Source organism: Kryptolebias marmoratus, linkage group LG17 (genome assembly GCF_001649575.2).
Source record: "Kryptolebias marmoratus isolate JLee-2015 linkage group LG17, ASM164957v2, whole genome shotgun sequence".
In the NCBI taxonomy this organism is placed as follows: Eukaryota; Metazoa; Chordata; class Actinopteri; order Cyprinodontiformes; family Rivulidae; genus Kryptolebias; species Kryptolebias marmoratus.
Window position 1 is genome coordinate 3965710 of NC_051446.1, and position 7250 is coordinate 3972959.

At 41.1% G+C, this 7250-nt stretch overlaps 1 protein-coding gene across 1 annotated transcript in view; it reads left to right on the plus strand.

Moving 5' to 3' along the window:
• The first annotated feature begins 454 nt into the window (after nucleotides 1-454).
• ska1 (spindle and kinetochore associated complex subunit 1) overlaps nucleotides 455-7250 on the plus strand; it is a 28081-nt gene continuing 21285 nt past the window's right edge. The window contains exon 1 of the mRNA XM_017439923.3: nucleotides 455-607. The gene's annotated coding sequence lies outside the window, so the exon portion shown is untranslated. The remainder of the gene's footprint in view (nucleotides 608-7250) is intronic.

Genomic DNA, 7250 nt, shown 5'->3' on the forward strand with positions numbered 1-7250 from the left:
ATGGTTTTATAAGGAAAGTAGGAAAGATGAGAAGTGGGGGAAAAGCAGAAGAGATATAATAATATCAAGGCTCAGATTTGGACACACTTGACTGAACAGCTCACTCTTTAAAATAGGGAAAAATAACACAGGAAATTATGGCTTTTGTGATTGGGAAGAGACAGTAGATTGTATTATGCTACATTGTAAGAAATATGATAAGGTTTCTTATCCGAAACCTTGAAAATAATAAAATATAATACAAATTATCAGAAGTGTTAGGGAAAAAGAAATGCTATCCATTTCTATTACCGTTTCTTCGCTGTACTGGTTTCTTTGGAAGTATTTTAAAAAAATTCCAGGGATTAATATTATCCACTCTCCTTACCAATTGGTGGCGGTAATGCACCATTAAGTTGTTTACAACCGCCAATAAATACAACAAAAAGAAGAAGAAGACCGAAAAAGTGGTATGACGCATGCGCGGATGTTTCGCGGAGTATTTCAAATCAACGTTAAGGGAACGTATCACAGCTGTAGTCAGGGAAAAAGTCTGTTTTTATGTCATAGTTTAAGATTAGAGGCAACGATCAAGAGGGGGCTGACGAACAGACAAACACAGACCAGAGTAAGAACGCTTATTAAACGTCTCTGTTTACTTTAACGATGAAAAAATGCTATCAGGTCGGTGTTTAGTGACAATATGATACATTTTTATGACTTTAAATTTTGTAAGCTGCATTATCTGTTTTCATTTCTATGTTCTGAGTCATTAAATACACAATTTATGCGAGTAACCTCGCGCTGACGCGATTTAAAGACAGACGCCGCGCGGTATGTAGCTGTGTACGTTATAACGCCGCCGTGAGTAAGGTAAAATGGTCCGTGCTGAATCATAACGCAGCATAAACAGGGGGCTCTCAGGTTTTGATCTGAGCTTGGAGTGAGATTTGGAGCTGCTAGAAGTTGTTAGATGACGTCATCGCCTAATTTGTATATTTGGTCTTATTGATCAGGCTGTAGGAGAGAGGAATATAAACATTGGCAAGACAAAAAATGACTAAAAAACATTCAAAATATGTTTAGAACTTTTGTTAGAATATAAAATTGAACCCAAAGACAGTTTCGTGTCGGGAATTGCCTACATTCAACCCTCCTCTTGTATCTGGGTTGGAAACACAGGGATTTATATTAGTGCTACAGAGTCAGTGAGAAAACAGTACATTAAAAATTATACTTACATCCCTCTTTGTAATCCAGGACGGGATCAGGAGCAGCTTTGCACACAAATGATTAATTTGCAAAGTGGACATGCAGGGGTGCAACTACCTACTTTCTGAGGGGTATGCAGGCACATTACAGCCCCCCCCCCTTTTTTTTTCTCCACCTGTTTACATAAATAAATCTTATTTATTCATGGAATTTTACAATATCTGATATTGGATTTGGCCCATCAGAACATCTCTGTGGGTCATTCTCCACCATGTACTGCCTCAATGAGTCAATGAGTCCCCCACTTCCTGTGGTGAAGGCCATTCAGATGGATCTTCTGAGTAAAGGTCTTGCCCCAACCCTCTCCTCTGTACCTCTCTGTTCCTCTCCCTCATCATCATCTTCATCTCTCTGTTCCACATTCTACTCTGTGGTGATTGACTTGTCATCTGCCTGCACCAATTTTCCCAAAATGACACGGTGGTGGTTTTTGTGGCTTCACCAGCTGAGGTATTCCTACCTGATGTAATCATTGGTCTCCTCTACAGCAGCTGATCACCGACCTCATGTCTGTCTCCTTTATTCCTTCTCTGTGCTCTTCTCTAAGTCACATGTTCAAACAAGTATTATTTAATAGCTTTAAATAAATTGCACATCTTGCTGTTTCACTTTTTAAAAATAAACAATCTTTCAGAATTAATCACTTGGTATTAAGTGACTGTTTCTACACTTCCAGCTCATATTGGACCGACCTGTCTCCTTCCTGTCTGTCCTGATTCTTTCTCTCTGTCCTCTCATCTGAATGACAGGAACTTTGTGTTCAGGAGGCCTAAAAAATACAGCAGTCAAACCACATATAAAAACATGAAATCTTAATTTTAAATGATATCCTTGTTGGATATCAGTTAGTGATCGGACGCTTCATCTGATCAGACTTAAAAAACTTAAATCCCAACTTCTATAATTTATCTGCTTTATGATTCACCATCGAGTTCAACAGATGATTACTGTCTGAACAACAAAATAACACAAACAAGTTCCTTTATTTTTCCTGTCATGATCTGTTATGTTGTAAATACTGATCAATAAACAGTTGTAACTTGTCATTTTACTAGTAACTAGTAGCTTTAGCTAACCTGAATATTTCCAGGCCTCCTCTTGATGCTCTGACAGAACTTCCTGCTGTCTTTCAACCACTTTGAAAAGCTTTTTTTTTATCTTTGGTCTTCTGCCTCTTCAGTTTTCTGTCTCTCCAGCTTTAGCTCTGTCATCAGATGACAACACGATTCAAAGGAAAACAATCGCGCGCGTGCTCGAGGGGAGCGCGAGGGGCGCCTGATCAGTGACATGTCTCTGTTATCGATCATATCATTTACACATGCGCAGACAGCTGGTAAATATAGGAAATGCCGACTGGATTTGCGCCACGGTGGACACAGAGTGGAGTGGGTTACTTCAAAAGAAACATAGAAAGACAGATTAATGTTTGCAAATGCACACAGGGACAAAGATCTTAATTTTTGGAGACATGTCCTGTGGTCTGACGAAACTAAAATTGAACTGTTTGGCCATAATGACCATCGTTATGTTTGGAGGAAAAAGGGGGAAGCTTGCAAGCCTGAGAACACCACCCTGACTGTGAAACACGGGGGTGGCAGAATCATGTTGTGGGGTTGTTTTGCTGCAGGGGGGGCTTGTGCACTTCACAAAATAGATGGCATCATGAGGAAAGAACGTGGAAATACTGAAGCAACAGCTCAAGACATCAGCCAGGAAGTTAGACTAGGGCTCAAATGGGTCTTCCAAATGGACAATGACCCGAAGCATACTGCTAAAGTGGTTATAAAGTGGCTTAAGGACAACAAAGTCAGTGTTTTGAAGTGGCCATCACAAAGCCCTGACCTCAATCCTATCGAAAATTTGAAAAGGCGTGTGCGAGCTAGGCAGCCTACAAACATGGCTCAGTTACACCAGTTCTGTTAGGAGGAATGGGCCAAAATTCCTGCCAACTATTATGAGAAGCTTGTGGGAAAATATACAAAACGTTTGACCCAACTCATACAGTTTAAGGACAATGGTACCAAATACTCATGAAGTTTATTTAAACATTTGACTTTGAAGAAAGTGATAAAAATTGTCTTAAAAACATTCTCTCATTATATTGGCATTTAGCAAATATAAATAATTTTGAAAATCCTAATTGACCTAAAATGGGAAAAGTTTATTCTGATTTCACTTCAGCCAGTGTGAAAAAATCTTTTTTTATAATGTATGTAAATGTCTGGTTTCAACTGCATGAGTATGTATTTACCTATTCATTGTTGAAATATGATACCTTTTTGTTAAAAATGTCTTGTTAATTTAGGCATTAAGTTGATTGATATTGTAGTTCTCCTGAAATATCCTACACTCATAATTAATTCTATTTGTGTTTATATGCTATTAATTGTGCTGTGGTACTATATTGTATTACTGTACTGATAATTTTGGTTTCTTAGAATTTTTTACAAGTGAAATAACAGTATCAGTTACAACTCCAATATTTTTTTTTTAATTAAAACAAGTCTGGCATCATTTTAACTCTCTAAATACACTGCCTGGCCAACAAAAAAGTCGGCACCAAAAAGTTTACACACTTTAATATTTTGTTGGACCGCCTTTAGCTTTGATTACGGCACACATTTGCTGTGGAATTGTTTCTATAAGCTTCTGGAATGTGTTACGTCCACCAGGCTCGTTTGGTGGAGTAACATTAAAGGAGACCACACAAGGATTTTCTGATTAAATGAAAATTTAATTTATTAAATTATACTAAAGCATGGCAGGGACTTACTTGAGAGAGGACGCTGGCGTTGGATATTTGCTGCTTCTCCGCGTAAATCAGGTCACATCGTGTGACTTAAGTTGCTCTGCTGTAATTTTCTTTGTCTTTGGATTATTTTCTGCTCCGTCAAGTTATGCTGTGGATTTTATTACACTGCTTGAAGACTCGCTGTGGAACCGTGAGTCTGCTGTTAGTAGTTAGCTCGCTACTAGCCCCTTCCGGCCGGACTGCCTCGTCGATGTTGTCCTACTCCGCCTCCCAGCTGCTCGAACTCAACCACCGTTCTGCCCCTCCTTGTGTTTCCATCCTGAAAGGACTCGGCCTCTTGCGAAGACCTCGTCATGTTCACAGAGGCTCTCAGAGGAACTTTGTTTACTTTCGGCAGGCTGGGCTGGCTCCACGACTTCCTTTTGGTCTGCCGGACATACTGCACATCCATTACAGCATCAGAGCGCTGCACCAGTAATCCCTGATATGGCAGGCAGTGCACGTCGCCCAAAGAGGCAGCAAAAACGTGGAGTGGATTCCAGTGTGTTGAGACCTTTGCAAGAGGCTTCTATCCCAGCCAGTGTTAAGATGGAACTTTTCAATGTGCAATCCTTATCCAACAAATCTTGCCTGATCCATGATCACATCCTGGAGAAAAACTTGGACCTCATGTGCCTAACGGAGACTTGGCACAAACCGGATGTCTACTGTTCCCTGAATGAAGCCTGTCCCTCAGGTTATAGCTTCTTGCAGAGGGCCCGTCGCTCAGGCCGCGACGGTGGTCTGGCTGTTATCTATCGCAGTAACCTAAAACTGTCTCAGCTGGCTCTTCAGGACTTCTCCTCCTTTGAATGTTTGGCTTTTAATCTTAAAGCCCCGTTCCAGGCAAATATTACTTTGCTTTACAGGCCTCCGAAACCACGTTTTATTTCTTTCAGAGATGCATGACCTTCTCACTTCTTTCTGTGCCTGTTCCGTGAAAAATGTTATTCTTGGAGATTTAAATATTCACATTGATGACTCATTTTCTCCTTTGGTGGCAGATTTTAAGTTTCTCTTGGACTCGCTTAATCTCATTCAGCATGTTGATGCCCCCACTCACAACAGGGGACACATTCTGGACTTAGTGATCACGGACACTATAAGCATTAGCAACTTATCTGTTTATGATCTGGGTGTTTCTGACCATAGTTTCATCTCATTAGACATTCCCTCAAGTTTGTCTGTTCCGGACGCAAAACGTTTTATTCAGTTCCGTGATCTGAAAAACATCTCCTCTGAGGCTCTGTCCTCTGACCTTCACGCTCTGTCTACTATTAATCACCTATCAGTAAGTGATTCTGTGGACTATTACAATCAATCTCTCCAGGAGCTTTTGGAGCTCCATGCTCCTCTTAAGTCAAGACTGGTGTCTTTCTCCCGTTCAGCCCCTTGGTATACTAATGAGTTGCGGAATATGAAAACCGCTGGTCGTGCCATCGAGAGACGTGTAAAGTAATCAGGTCTCTCTGTTCATAAACAGGCATACAGGGAACATAAGAAAGCATATGCTTTTTCCCTCAGGAAAGTGCGGTTTCAGTACTATTCCAACATTATTAATAGCTGTCCGGGAAACTCTAAACTGCTCTTTTCTACAGTACATCACCTCCTTAATCCCCACAAACAAATCTATGCTGAAGATATGACTCAACAATGCAATCTGTTTCTGTCATTTTTCAAAAACAAAGTAAATTCAATCAGATCTCGGTTTCCTGGTATCTCCGATCTCCGATTGGCCTCTACTTCTGTGTCTCTTGGGTTAAACTGCTTTGATGACATTGCTCAAAGTGAGGTAGAGACCTTCCTTAAGGGAATGAAACCCTCTTTCTGTGCTCTTGATCCTTTTCCCTCCTCACTTATAAAATCAAAACGCACTGCGATAAGCCCATTAATTACTCAAATTATAAATAAATCACTGAAATCCGGCCATGTCCCTCTGTCTCTAAAGTGCTGGAAAAGGTAGTTGCTGCCCAACTCCAGCGCTACCTTCAAAAAAATTCTCTGTATGATTCAATCTGGGTTCTGTCCTGCTCATAGTACTGAGACTGCCCTGCTAAGAGTTACAAATTATGTTCTCATGGCTGTTGATACTGGCTGCACCATTCTTGTCCTCCTTGATCTCACTGCAGCATTTGACACTGTGGACCAAAACATTCTCCTACATCGTCTGCATGTGAAAGTCGGTCTCTGTGAATCTGTCCTGGATTGGTTTCAATCTTTTCTTTCTAATAGGCTGGAATGTGTCTGCCTTGGCAACTCCAAGTCCCAGGCCGTTAGTGTGTCCTGTGGTGTCCCGCAGGGGTCAGTTCTAGGGCCTATGCTTTTCTCTCTTTACTTGCTGCCTTTAGGTGAAATCATTAATTGGCATAATACTTCATTTCACTGTTATGCAGACGATTTGCAACTTTACATTAGAACGGGATCATCTTCTACTTCACCTTCACTTACTGCGCTACCGTCCTGCCTGGAGGAGATTAAGACTTGGATGAACCATAACTTTCTTCAGTTGAACTGTTCCAAAACCGAGACCATACTGATCGGAATGCCTCATCAGGTTCAATCCTCGACTCTGACAAGTATTTCATTCTCTGGACAAGACATTCCCATTTCCTCCGTTGTTACAAACCTTGGAGTTCGAATGGACTCCCATCTCACATTTGAAAATCACATTAAGCACCTGTTTACAACCTGTTTTTTTCACCTTCGCAATATTTCCAAAATTTGTTCATCTCTCTTCCGTTCTGATGCTGAGACCCTCATCCATACCTTTGTCTCCTCCAGGCTCGGCTACTGTAACTCGCTGTTTATTGGAGTCCACAAAAAACACCTTCAGAGGCTCCAGTACATTCAAAACAGTGCTGCCAGGATCCTAGTGAGAGCTTGTAAATTTGATCACATCACTCCTACTCTTTATGAGCTTCACTGGCTTCCTGTAACTTACAGGATTCAGTATAAAATTGCACTCATCACCCATCATTGTCTATATGGAACCTCACCGGATTATCTGAAGGACCTCCTTACTTCACATTCAACTTCTAGACCCCTACGATCCCAAGCCTGCAATCTTCTCCACCTTCCTCGTTCAAGACTAAGGACTATGGGTGATCGAGCATTTGCTGTGGCTGCTCCTCGTCTATGGAACTCTCTCCCGGACTATTTGAGAGCCCCGCAGCTATTGTCCGATTTTAAAACTGGCTTGAAAACTTTC